This window comes from Ambystoma mexicanum, chromosome 3q (assembly GCF_040938575.1).
Source record: "Ambystoma mexicanum isolate Mex_15411 chromosome 3q, UKY_AmexF1_1, whole genome shotgun sequence".
Lineage (NCBI taxonomy): Eukaryota > Metazoa > Chordata > Amphibia > Caudata > Ambystomatidae > Ambystoma > Ambystoma mexicanum.
The window spans coordinates 607,784,539-607,799,074 of NC_090926.1; the positions used below are offsets into that span (position 1 = coordinate 607,784,539).

At 46.2% G+C, this 14,536-nt stretch overlaps 1 protein-coding gene across 1 annotated transcript in view; it reads left to right on the forward strand.

Annotated features, from left to right (window-relative positions):
- The first annotated feature begins 286 nt into the window (after positions 1 to 286).
- LOC138582818 (myosin-4-like) overlaps positions 287 to 14,536 on the forward strand; it is a 196,020-nt gene continuing 181,770 nt past the window's right edge. Inside the window, exon 1 of the mRNA XM_069654483.1 lies at positions 287 to 300. The gene's annotated coding sequence lies outside the window, so the exon portion shown is untranslated. The remainder of the gene's footprint in view (positions 301 to 14,536) is intronic.

A 14,536-nucleotide genomic window follows, 5' to 3' on the forward strand; every position in this document is an offset into this window, starting at 1 on the left:
ATGCTTGGGAAAGGACTCCGGCAACCGGTGACTCGTTGCGGGGTATGGCGCATTCCGATTAATGGCCGCATCCCTCAGTGTGCCTGACAGTTTGCTCAGAAGCGCAGATGGATGCTCGACAGGTTACGTCGCCTGGCCCTATCGCTGCTCTCGAGAACTATACTGGGCCGGAGAACAGTTGAGACGGCGCCCTTTGGTGACCAAATATAGAGCGTGCCTCGTGTGTGGCTCTGCGCATTGTCTATAAATGCAGACTGTGGCAGGGCTGGGCACAGGGGACCCCCAGACAGCACTGCAGAGGTAGGTGCCTTGCCTTCGCATACATATGAATGCCACACTTGTATGCAGTTTGCTTTCTAGTGCTGCCTGTGTGTGACGAAGACGGCTGGTAACAAGGCAGTTATTCGTTACCGTGGGCGAGGTTTCTAAGCACTCGTTTTAATAATTGCGTGCGTCTATATAAATTGCCATTTAAAATTGCTTTGGGTAGAGACTAGCCTACTATATTGTGATAGCTATGAAGAAATCATTCCGCGCATCTAGACATGCGTCTGTTGAAGCAAATCTCGGGCATCCGAAGCATGTTGCAATGCGTGCCTGCCACGCACGGATTAGGGATTTTTTCTTTTTTAATATTAAAGAGCGTGCGTCACGGATCCAAGCCCAAGGCAGCAACTGTTGCAGGCGCAGAAAGGAGGCACCAAATGGCCACGCCACAAAGTCATATTCCTTCGCCTAGCGGCCTATGCGGTGCAAGACACCTTTATGAACCGTATTAGGCAGCTGTACTTGGAAGTGAGAGCCATTCACCCTGCGCTCCTGCGGATGGGAACGCATCCCGCCAGTACCCTGGGACCGCTCATAGTATGCCACACGGCCACTGCACTGCCAGCGAAGGCACACTCGGTCCTCGCCGCCTGAGGACGGGGCCCAATGCTTGTCTATGCTGGCCCTAGCACAGCCACAGAGGAGCTTATTGTCCCCCAGGTGCGACTGAGCTCATATATAAGGAGTCTGTAGCTCGCCAGATGTTATGTACTGCGACTCCCGTGATCCCTCAGCATTGACTATAAAGGCTAGGTCTGATGGAAACTGTAGTCCAAAAGATCTGGGAGCCACAGATTGCAGACCAAGGGGCTAAATGGTAAATTAATAGCACCTCTATTTGGTTTGTTGTGGGCTCGGTGAAACGCCTAAGTAATTAGCCAACATTCTTTCTGTTGCACTTTTTCAAGGCTGGAGCATGAAGATAAAGTCTATGTTTTACATGTGAGAGTAGAACTGATAAACAGGCACCATGGGTAGCTTTAAGGTACATTTGAACATATGCATTCACATTAGCACATGTGCACATTATATTTGAACTTGTGCAATCGCATTATCACATGTGCAAATACAGCACAACTAATTTGCACTTTAGCTAATATAGTTGCACATGATCAAATACATTCTGTGCACCTGAACGTTTTGTAGTAAGGTCCCATGGGTCTCTTTAGGGAAACTTTGCACCAGTGTAAGTGCAACTGTGCAAACATTGCCTACTTCAAAAGTATCTTCTTTCTAGATATGGTTTCTCTAGGGTGATATTTTTCGTAATGTTAATATGAAACCGTATTAGCACCAGGAAACGTTGCCCTGTTGCACACATGTCTTGAAAGAATATATTTTTTGTACTAGGGCAATTGTTTCATTTGTGCAAATTTCGTTAAAAAATTGCGCTTGCACCAGCACAACCTTTCTGTATAACAGCCTCTGGTATTATGGCACACTCTGTCCTGCACATTATAATTCGCAAGCCGCAGACCTGGCTGGCTTCCATGTCAGCAAAAGACGTCTTAACGCCAGGAAACGCCAACAAATCAAATGCGCCGGTTGCCGTGAATGCGCAATGGCACTTCTTGGGTGTTTCATTTTACGCAGCAACGCGGTTTGCACATTTTGTTCCTAATGCGTTACACACCGACCGCCCCTCACCCCCCCTCCCATCTCGCTACACAGGTGTTAATCGCCACCTCAGAAGGTGATTGTATTACGGGTAACGGGTTTGGTGGTCTCTACCTGCATTCTGCAGTTTTTTTGTCCTGCCCACACGGGCGCTCAGCATGCCCCTCCACGCAACCAGCACCATGGAAGGGGCATGTGCTGGGACATATATTGGCATGGGCCTCGGTGCATTAACAAAAGAGTGCTGAGTCTGAAAACGAAGGGCCCGTCCAATACCCCTGCGTGCCTTGGAGATGAGTCCCGTGTAGCAGGTGCAGTGGGCACACCATGGACTAAGTGGGTGGAGGGAATGTCCCATACCACATGCACGATGGTATAACGTAGGCATGATGCCATCAGGCGGTGGCGTGACGTGTCTCAGTCCACTCCACCTGGCGTTTCCAAAGTGAACGCAAAACCACACAAACAAATAAGGTTCTTTTAACAGGTAGCGTTTATACGAAGGCATGTTGGTGGTCTTCTTACATCCCTACAGACGTGTCTTCAAAGCGTCGGGCTTAGTTGCATGTGTGTGCTATGCTGAGACAGAAGACAGGGCTACAACATGTCCTTTCCCAAACCCTGAGGATGATGGGGTGTTAACACAGATCTCAGCCTGGCCTGAGCCAGCTGGCCTGGCAGGTGCTGCCCCGGCCTGACAGGGTTAAACACATATTGTTCTTGGAGTATTTCAGCCGTCGCTGTTATTTATGGGGTTGGAGGTCTTGGGATGTATGGCTTCAGTGTCAGGACACCCTTGCTGCTCTGCGATTGCACGGAGGGTGGTCTTAGCTACGTTCTCCGCAGCAAAAACAAAGGAGCTTCATAAGCTTCTAGGCGCTCTAATAAACAATAAGACACATGTGTGAAGCGGCCCAGGAAGAAGCCAGTTTATAACCCCACTAGCTAAGTAGTGCTATTTAATTTTGTATCATTTCATACGGCACTGACAAACCGACTCGCCTGATGAACATACTCCTCTCTAAAATCTCTTGCTACCGTACACTACACACAACCCCCCAGAGACAGCCACCAAACACCTAGCCATTCGCACTTCCCCAGCAACTGAGCCACAACTAAGCTCTCCTCTTTAGCCCTGAACTCTCTCCCACATCAGTGGTTAATCAGACCCAAAGCACTCATCGACTAATCAGACCCAAAGCACTCGTCATCACCAGCTAATCAGACCCAAAGCACTCCCAAGTTTCTCTGCCAAACCCATAGAAAGCTAATTTACAAAAACACTGGGTGCTTCTGACCTGCACCCATCCACACCACATGTTCCACATCTGACTGGCCCACAGTGGCACTAATGAACCCTGACCTCCTTTTGTTTACATTGTCGTGGTCAGCAAGGCCACACATAGAGGCAGCAGGTTGCTGTACAAGACCGCTTACAGATGGAACAGCATGACTTGTAGGGCCTGCTGGAGATCACCTCACAGAAGTAGGATGTGATGGGGGAGCGCAGCAGGGAACAGACAATTGGGCCATTTCACTTTGTGTTCCTTTACATCATATAGATTGGAGGCCAGCGGATATAAAGCAATTCACCAAGAATCACACACAATTTTAATGTTCAAATGTCGAGGCCAGCACTTGGCCCCAGATTCCAAAATCAACATCTCAGCACTCTGCCGACATTGGCCAGATTCAAATGTGGGATGGCTTAGTTCACATATATTTCAACAAAAGGAAGGAATGTACAACAAACTATATAAAACAGTGAACTTATCCCCTCAGAAAGCAGAAATACATAACAGCCGCTAAATCAATATGGGCTGCATTATGTATTCTCAATACACATAGAACAGTGTTGTTAGAAAATATCATTTTTAATATATTAATCTCTAATTCAGCACAGGTAATACAAAAATAGTTACAACAACATATACATATAACACAGTCATATAAATGTTAAAAACATTCCACCTCGCAATATAGAAACATTTACGCCGACAATTAGATCAGCATAGCACCAAAAAGGCAACTTAATTGATTTCATTTCCCATTGTGTGTTACAGCCCAACTTATATAAGTTTCTGTCCTCTGTGTTCTCAATAACCGGACATTCATCAGGGGCAGGGGTAATCCTGTGCTTCAGGTAGATTCTTCCTATTCGACCAACAACTTGCTATTTCATGGGATGTGGAAGCTGAATTTTACCTAGATCCAACCAAGTCTCAATAATGGTCACCACCCGTGGATCCTTTCCAATTCCTCTAGACCTCCAAGTGTCTATCTAAGGTTCTTGTGAGCCAACAAATATATGTTTTAATCGGAGTACCATCTGAATATGGCCTCTTCCTCTTCACGAATGTGAACCTCTCGCTCCACAAATAGGTGGATCCGCTCCTAGTAGGCAGTCACGTATAGAAGTTTGAGAACAGGGGCCGGCGGCCACGTCCACCGTCAGTTCTACCGCCGCCTGCATTCCATTAGAAAATAAAATACATTTCCAAATGTTGAAGACGTTGGGCAGGTGTTGCCTGTGGTTAGGACCGATCGCTCAAACCTTATGTCGTACTACTTCCTTGCCATAGCTGAGCGGCATTATGGAAAGGTGGGCGATCTCACTGCTTCATACAGCGTTTCCCTCTTAGGGACCATCAGTCTCGTTTCTGTCCGTGGTGTATCGCCAAGACCTGCAGCGCTACTGGCAGTGGTTGTCGCCCTGTGGATCTTGGATGTCCACTTATTGGTTGGTATCATTGGCTTTCTCAGTGGCTTTCAAATCAGTGACGGGATTGATCCACCCGCAGGGTGTTGGCTGGAGCTGCCCTGGTTTGGTTTTCCACATTCCTGGAGGATTTGACGCATTTTGTGCAGGTAGGTACCTCCGCGTCAGACACCCTGCCCACCCATGGTTGTGGTGTGCCTCTGGGTTCTGTTATGTCAGCCTTGCTTTCTAACATCCACCTGGAGCCGGTGGGAGACCTAGTTGGGTGCTTGTGTCGCTCTAATGTTGCATTTACGGTTGGTGTCCATATTTGCTGCAGGAGTTACGGGCTACATACTCACAAAGGAATGATTTTGCAAAAAGACATATGCTAATTGATAAGTTGCCATCCATGGTCTGCTATCATAGTGCAAAAATGATGTTGCTAACTTCTCTATTAATCTTCAATGCATTTTAAATGTGTATGCAAACTTTGATGTGAATGAAACATCGATGTAGTTTGCATCAATGATTGTAATCTTTGAACAAGCAGCCTTGAAAAAGACTTCAAGTCGAAACACGTGTTGGCTGTTTCAAGAACTAAAAAAACATACCTTTAATGATTAAAAGCATCATTTCTTTGAAGGACTGTCTTATGAACGTATTGGCAATTGATGGCTTTGAAAGCAGAGGCTATGCACGAAGTGGTAGTGGATATTACATGTATTTCCCATTTACATCATGACTGCTATTGCACATATTATTCAGGGGTTACGTGACACCTCTAGCGTCACTCCTGTACATAACCCTGCACCCTATTATGCCTGGCACGGCAAGATTTTGGCACGGTATCGCTCTGCAGAAGATCCCCACCTTAACCCTTCTCATTTATCCTCCTTTGGCTTCATCCCTACTCAGACGCCTGTGTAGTTCCTGGCTGATGTGGACCTTGGTCCACATGTGGGAGATTCATCCAGTAGAACAAAGTCATCTTACTTATGGGCATCAATAAGTACATCGGCACTCAGGGGTGGACTGGGAACTAAAAGAGGCCCTGGAAATCATTTTCAAAGTGGCCCCATATGACACATTTTCAGCAAGCCCAATGCTTTTCCTATGAAAAAATATGCAACTACCACACAAAAGAGGCCCAGGGTGCAGAGGCCCACCGGGAAATCTCCAGAGTTCCCTATAGGCCAGTCCGCCCCTGTCGGCACTATCCCTCAGGATAACACACAGACCAGTAACACCGAATTGAAGGTTCCGTACAACTTTAACCAGCGACATTTCCCCCATTGTCAATAAGCCCAACATAAAGGGCTGTTCTGTCAATGACCCCATGCCCAGTGCCTGCATCATACCCAACCTTCTATCCTCAGACGCCAACGCTCCCGGCAGCACTATCTCCCTGGGGTTGCCACTGACTTTGTCTCTGCTGAACACTCGTTCCCTCATGCAGCATGGGGTAGAAATCAAAGACCACTTGGCAGAGTCAGCTGCAGACATGTGTGCAGGTATTGAAACATGGCTTAGCGATGCAACACCCATACATGCTATGCTGGCCCTTCCATCTGACTCCCAAAACTTTAGAGCTGACCGTCTAGGCAAGAGAGGGGGAGGGGTATCCCTAATGCCCAAAAACACCTAGACTCCCACATGATCAATCATTCAAGTACTGATGGCTGTGAAAGCCTCTTCGTCAAAATCAAAATAAATGCCAACATAACCCTGAATGTACTGGTCATTTATAGACCACCCAGGGACATGCCACACCTCGAGGAACAATTTCTCGAACTTCTTAACAACATCTCAAAAAAGGTAGCAGGTGCGCTCCTCTCCAGAAAGAACATGGCATGACAACCTGTTCTGAACAATGATAACCTGTTCTGAGATGAGAGTTTGCAGCACACGCTTTTTGCTCACTGTACCTTTCACAGATCGGAAATAGCCATTTGTATATCAGTCTTTGTCCTGCCCACATGGGCAGTCCAGCACCGAAATGCTATGGCAATTCCTCTCTGAACAAGAGTACCAACAGCAACCCCATACATGTGTTCAGCCTTGTTGGGCCTCATCAGTGAGGTGCAGCAGTGCCTCTCTGAGCACATTGAGCGGGGAGTCCACATCTGGTTGCCCCCAGGTAACTCAGGGTGACCAACCCCAAGTTCCTTGCAAATATTTCAAAAAAGGTAGCAGGCGCTCCTCTCCAGAAAGAACATGGCATGATAACCTGTTCTGAACATGGCATGGTAATGTGTTCTGAGTTGAGAGTTTGCAGCACACGCTTGTTGCTCACTGTACCTTTCACAGATGGGAAATATCTATTTGCATATCAGTCTTTGTCCCGCCCACATGGGCAGTCCAGCACTGAAATGCTATGGCAATTCCTCTCTGAACAAGAGTACCAACACCAACATCAACATCACCAAAGCCAAGACTCCCATGATTATACGAGGCAACCTTAATCTACGGGCCGAAAATCTTCTAGATAAGTACGCCACCTCCCTATTTGCCGCCTTAGAGACCATTGAATACATACAATGGGCTAACGGACCCACGCATGTCGGGAAACATACGCTGGATTGGGTATTGGCGATGTGGTGGTTCTTCCCTCTCCTTGGTCCAATCACCAGCACCACCACCAGTACCAGAATCATGGTAGCAAAAAGTGTCAAAACACTCAGCGTGTATTAAGACACAGAACTCAACATGAAACCGCAGGTCTAGCACATTCAAACCACCTGGGTAGTGGTCGAAGTGAGCGGGAGCGGTTGGGAGCGGTGCTCCTCTACTTTTTAAATTAAGTTTTACTGCTCCTTTAATTTGATTTTGAAAAGAAACTGTTCCGGAATTATTTCATTTTAAAATAACAGTGGAGGAAGAAGTTGAAACTTGCACTGTCAGTGCACTACACTGAACGTTCCCTTAAACAGCAGGTGCATGTGGGAGGTGGTGTGGTGATGGGGTTTGTGGGGAGTGGGTGCAGGCAGGCAGGGAACATAGTTCCACTGCTTCTTTTCATACACTTTGACCACTGCACCTGCGGCTATTTGATCAAGCTCCTCAGTCACATACACCCCTACATCTCGACCAGCAGTAGATCCTTATTGGCCTCTGCTCTAGTAAACACCAGGCTAGACTATTGCAATGGTCTGCTGGCCAGAACTTCTCAAACCAACATCCAATCTCATCAAGTTTCTCAAAATGGTACAATCTGTGCATTCCATTGCCTCTCCAGACGAGACCATATCACAGATGTCAGAAGGGCCTTACATTGGCTGCCAAAAAAGCACTGGCTCACTCGCAAGATCTTACAAATGTTGGATGGGTAGAGCCCCCAAATACCCTATAGACAGCCTGAAGGTGAACTAGCCTTGCCGCAACCTGCGGTCTCAGGATAATTTCAAAATGGTTCAACCTAGGTTTAAATTGGTTACATTTGAGAGCACCACTTTCAATATTCAAGCACCACAATCCTGGAGCGACCTTTCCCTGGCTATGAGAACAATAGGCTCCCTCTTGGAATTAAAAAAAAAAACTGTTCAAAACTCACCTTTTCAGTTTTAAACCATGTTGAAGAGTTCCTGCTCATCATAGTCCTTCCGGTCTCCCTGCACTGACCCTGTAACTGTTTGTTCCTATCCACGTTCCTGGTGCTTTTTGCACTCTGAGACCCATGGGCGTGTGGCACTCTACAAGAATTAAATAATAATACTAATGATAATAATAATAATAATAATAATAATAATAATAATAATAATAATAATAATAAATGGCACTTCATAAAACGTTCCCCTTGTGACAGTCCCAGGCAGTGGCTGTGCACACCAGGAAGTTGCGCTTGAAACGTTTCATATTTACTGTGAGGAAATGATGAAATCGATTAAATGGCTTCCTACATATCTGCCCAGTTGCAAAGGCTGGGAAAGTGACAAGTTGAGAATCTCCATGGCTTTGCCCTTACTTTACTTTATTTATTTATTTAATGCATTTATTTATTGGGTATTTATACTGTGCCTATACATCAAAAAGGAAGGCACCACAAGATAAGAAAAGGGTGTGGGGACGATGAAGAATAACACAACAATGGTCATACTAGGCCTTGTTGCATTCAGAGTGTGCAAGTGCAGCGACAATAAGTGCAGGGGAGTTCGGTGGGGGGGTGCCTCCAGAGCGGACTGCATTGAGCTAAAATGGGAAGGGAAGAGCGGAGAGCATGCAGGTGATGAGGGGGGAGACAGAGAGGGGAAAGAGGGCCCCTGGGCTAGGCCAGTGCCAGCGGGAAGCCAGGTGGGGCAGTGCCGGGGAAAGCAGGGAGTGCAGGGAAAGGGGGTGGACATGCTCAGTGAAAGGGCAGGGCTGGATCAGGACCAGAAAGGGTGTAGGCTGCAGGCTAGTACAGTGGGAGGGAGCCAAGGTAGGGCGAGTGCAGGTTTGGGGGAGTGGTCCAAGGGAGAATGAAGTGCTGCGGTAGACTGGGTGAGGAGGGTCAGGTGTCCTGTATGACTCAGAAGGAACCAGGCAGTCAATCAAAATGCGGTAGAGGTGAACATTAGCAGGGGAGGGGGAGAGAGAAGGAAGACGAGAAAAGGAGGATCTTGAGAAGCTTCTGGAACTTAAGCAGATGCACCTCAAGCCTGAGGGGGGCAGGGAGGTCATTCTAGAGGGAGGCTCCTGCGGAGGAGCGAGATCTACCTCTCACTCTCTGCTTGGAAAATCATCTAGTCTGCAGAGAGTTGTGCCCATCATTTGGATTGGCTGCCCATGGTCACGTCTTTGGCCATTCATATTTTGCAAATTGATGTTTATCAGCGTTTTATTCGTGTACATATCTACATGTTACAAGATTGTAAACACATTGTATATTCTGCGCACATGCAGGTTTTTTAGGAATGAAAACACACTTGAATTTGCAATATAGACGTGTGAATCAGAGAGTGAGAGAGAGAGGGTGTGTGTGTGCGTACGCACGTGGGGCCACCTAAGGAATTTTGGCGCCTGGGGCACCGGCACATTTTGTAGGGAACCATTGCAGCATTCTGAGAGAGCTACGGCAAGTTATATGAGGAGCATGCGTGGTGAGTAGCCAAGCGTTAATGTCACTTGATGCTCTGGAGGGGTTCTGGTGAAATGACACTACTACTCACATCCTTTTGTTTTTTCTCAGAGAGCAGCCCTCAAAGATGTAATGTCCTGTGCCAGGCTAGCCCCCAGAGTCCTTGGTATGATAGCCCATGTGCCAAAGGGTTGTGTCACTTCAGACGGGGTACTTCCCCGAATGGGAAGTAAGCCAGCAACACTTATGGGGAGAAATCCCACAGAGGGCACTTCCAGTGACAACCAGTGCTTTTAAATCCCTGGATCAATGATATTGCAATAACGAGAGAGTAGCCAATGTTCATGGAAAAACCTCACTGCCCTGGGTTTCAATGTAAAAGTAGGCATTAATGTACATGCAGTCCAACAATAACTAGCAAATGGAATGCCACATGAACAATCTGATTATTGCATTGACATCCTAGCTAATTCCCGGGTGAAAGGGTTCCTTCCAAGGGAAAGGCTCTTCCACGAGAAAGGACCTTTCAATCTAGATTCATCCAGGTCAGTGTTCAGCTCTGTGGCTGTTGATGCCCTGGTTGCAGGACAGCTCTGCAGCCATCCAGTGCTTCTGATTGCCCTCGTCTCTAACACTGGAGAGCCATCATGGTCTCCCTGAGGCAGCCCTCATGGCTTTACTACTTCTGCAGTAACACATGCAATGGTAGTTACTCATGTATTCTTGCGCCTGCTCTTTGTTCCTTTGGATGACTGTATCTCTTCCACTACACGCATGAAAAGGCAGTCAACAATTTACCAGAACAGTTGAACCTTCGTAATTTTAGGGATCGAGAGAAGGAATGCAAATTTCCTCAATGCAATGATGCCAAATGACCCGCCTAGAGTATATACATAGACGGTCACACAAGGGGATGGCACAGTAATATTAGATTCCCCCATTAGAGCACAAATGGGACTTTGAACTGGAGGGCACCACTAAGATGACTTAACCCCAAGATTTCCCCTTGCAGGTGAAGGGGCCGGGCAGTTAATTAGGTCATTACATAGTAACACTGGGTGTACTTCCATACCCGTGAATTCACAAGTGAAACCGAATACGTTCTTTTGGATTCAGTGGACTTGCAAGTTCTGATGAGATGGAGCAGCAGGCTAGAGTCTTGCCTGTACTGGCTTGAGTTTCCGTGGGCAATCAGAATGACCGAACTTCTACAACTGAAGCCCTAGAATTCCGTGGGATACATGAAAGGCACAGATCACTGTGTGATTCTCTGTGGCTTGTGCTTGACTGACCAGTGAGGTGTGGGACTAATGCACAAGAGGGGAGGGAAGGACACTGCATGCTATGGATTCTGTTTCAATTTCCATGCCCCATTCATGAGATTTTAGTTTTCAATGTGAAGTTTTTGTGAAATCCCTTTAAAATCTTACTGTCTTTTGAGAAACTCCTTGTACATACGTTTCCCATAATATTTTGCAATATTTTTAATTTACCAAAAACAAAGTAAAAGAAGAAAAGGCACTCTTTGCGGAAACCTTTGTGAAAAGCTTTGTAACACCATTTCTGACATTTTCTATTTAATTACTTTCCCTTCCCTTTCCTCTTTCCACCCTAATAATAAACAATTACTAACATTGACAATGCCAACATTTTGGGCTTTTGTGTAGGCATTGGAAAGGCACTCGTCAGGCACAGCTCTAGTGGTATTAACTGGCGCCTGGCAGATGCCTCTTACTTATACAGAAGCCAAAACTATTGGCTTTGCCTATGCTTGTTTTTAACAAGACTTCATTGAAGGACATGCTTATAAACCCAGTGGCTGAAGGCAGACCTGGTTAAGACATTTTTATTGCACCAGTAGTCGGTTTACAACTCCAAATAAGTCATTTACTCAGAGGACTGCTTTGACAAAAGACCGGCAGACACTTTGAGTGCAAAGTTTGATGGTAATGCTTGATTAAAATGAGCTCAAAGAATTACAATGAGGAGGTGTTTTCAGCAGCGAGAGGCAGGAACTGGATGGGAATGGCCATAGGAATTAGCATGGCCAAGGGCAGCCAACGGGTCGGCAAATAACCAAACAACAGCTACAAGCTGTGTGTCCCTCCTCATATGCCATTTCTCCCTATCTGTTCTCTAATGTAATTGTTGCTACTTGTAGGTGTCAACACCCAATAGCCCAAAACTAAATAGGAATTATTTGCAAAAAGCCTTGCTAGAAAAGTCACTGAATGTAATGGCATACCTCCCTCCAACCAATTCTGGGAACTTCTTCTCCCTAGTCACTGAAAGGACACGTGCATGTGTTTCTTCTATGGTAGTCCTGAAATTCTCTCCTTCCTAATTTTAGTAACCACAAGAAGATGTCACTTGTGCTGGGAATTCTGTTATGGCAGCAGAATGTAATCTTCTGCTACCAAACAACTGTATGATATTCTCTTTCACTCTCGTCACAAACAGCTCTGGAGGATAGCTCAGGGGCAAAGCGCTCGCCTTGGAAGCAAGACGACGCGGAGCAACATGCACTTAGAAAGTTTTGCTCTGGGTATTAAGCGCTTATAAATAACCAATCACAATTACAGATAGAACATTCAGTTACAGCCACTTAATGTTATCTATACCTGCCTGCAACCAATTCTGCAATGTTCTCCTCCCAAAGACTGTCACATGCATGTGCTTCGTGCACTGTGGGAAGTAAGATGTGCTCTCCCAAGTAGTACCAAGAAGATTGCACTTGAATTGTGGCATCAGTTATATCCACTGCATTAAGTATCCCGTCCCCAAGGCATTCCTGTTTGCTAGTATTCTCTCTTCTCACAAAAATATGTCACACTCATTTACAGTCACTGAATGCTTTCCTCCCTGCTAGTCACTGATAAGGAATTTCATGGACATGTATTTCATGCGGGGTGGTCACTGGGGTTTGCAACTAGAAGGTGCCACTAGGGATGCTCAAACTTTCCTAAAATGCGCCCAGTAGGAAAGCCAAGCTTTTCCAGGTGGGTTCAACCTGCCCCATGGGATTCCTGCAGGAATGTTCAAGGGTTGAACTCAGCTGCTTTCCAATTGCAAGGCCTGAGACTTGATAGGGAAGTGTGACCAGCCAGAGAGAGGAATTGAGACCGCATCTCCTCACTTGCACCCAAACATGTTTTTAAAATCTTGCCCGTAATGTTCAATCATGCCCTCTTCCAAAAGCCAGAGACATGGCCTGTGGCATGGAAGATACAGCACCTCAGTTTTATTGGTGAAATGGGGGTGCAGAATGGTTATTAAAAAAAAAACAACCCCACTGCAAAGATGGAAAGTTCTGAGGAGGCATAGTGATAAACTAGCACAAGGTTTGTGGTCTCTGGAGGAGGGTGATACATCAGACGGATGTGTGTCGAGATGGCATGGAAGTAGGCCAATTCTCCAAAGGATGCATTATAGTCACAGAGCCACAGCCTCCACTATGGGGCACAGGGCCACATCCCTGAGTGGCAGGTAGCGATAATGATTACTCAGAGACTGCCTGCCTAAAAGAAAACCATTTGGAATTTGATGGAGAAAACAGGGCTTGGACCTTATAACTCGACAATAAAGTGCTAATATTGCCCTAAAATCTGGATGGGCACTATTGAAAATTCCATGCCAGAATTGGTCATAGCTTCTGATCTCCTCCAACTGTTCCAGATGTGAAGCTTGCTACAAGTGCCCTCTCCTGCTTCAACCCCGAAAGGCCCACTCCCTGTCTCCTTTGCCTCTTGCAACTAGATGCAATGTGAATACCTCATGTCTATTCTGAGTGCTTCATGACTATTCTGAGAGCAGTTCCCTAAGGATGGCTACTTGAGGCAACACTCAGCCATGCTTGAGCAAACATCCCCCCATGCGGTTGGAAAGTAAGACTGTTAGTGGGTTTCGTCCTGATGAATGCCGACAAGCTGTCCCCATAATATACAATGTGATTACCCACTCGCAGTTCCTACAAAATACTACAAGCCTCAGAACTTGCATCGTTTATGGTATTTGGCAGCACGAAAAGTAATGGATGGGGAAGTTTTCAGTCAATTATAACGAATGCGGATTGCTCTTGCAATCTTGCCAAACCATTGCTTTTCAACTTGCTTTGACATTCGAGGATGGGGAAAGCCATACCCAAATCGGTTGTGGTCCCTGCCCAAAAGAAGTCGTCCATCCCGAATTACTAGATCACATCCCTTCTGCAATAGCCCACGAACAACTCCAGGCAGGTTTCGACCTCATTGGCAGTTATCAGTGAGCAGGTGCTTCGGACTCGAAGCAGAGCAATTTGATGCAGTAATTTGCAGATACAGAGGAGAAGAAATTGGTTCCCAAAAAAATAATCCATGGCTGAGAAAATATCACGGGAAATGCTGTTTTTTTAATGCGATCTATGATTTTGAGACCCAAGAACACAGGTCAGGAAAAATCACGCGACCTCATTCTTTTAGAGAGAGTGTTCCTTGCTGAGATTTTCTCTACAAAGGAGTAACAAATAATTTAAAGGCGCCCTGGCCTCTGCATGAACTTATTAGCCCATCAAGCAGCAGCACTGCCCCTGAAAATGCATGGCGAGGTCATTGTTCTGTAGGAAACTGTCACAAAATGACTACTGCTCTGAAGGAGTACAGAGATGATAGTGGTTTTTAACCTCCTTCGCAGCCCCACACTACTACTAAACTAGCAGTGATCCCAGTCCTAAAGATAAAGCAGGTGCAAGATGGATGGTATACCTCCCTCACCTCCTTAAGGTAGCATATACTCTGCAAGTGGGTGAGCCAGCACTGAAGCACCCAAGCCAACAATAGTGCAGTAAGTACCAACATAAAAGA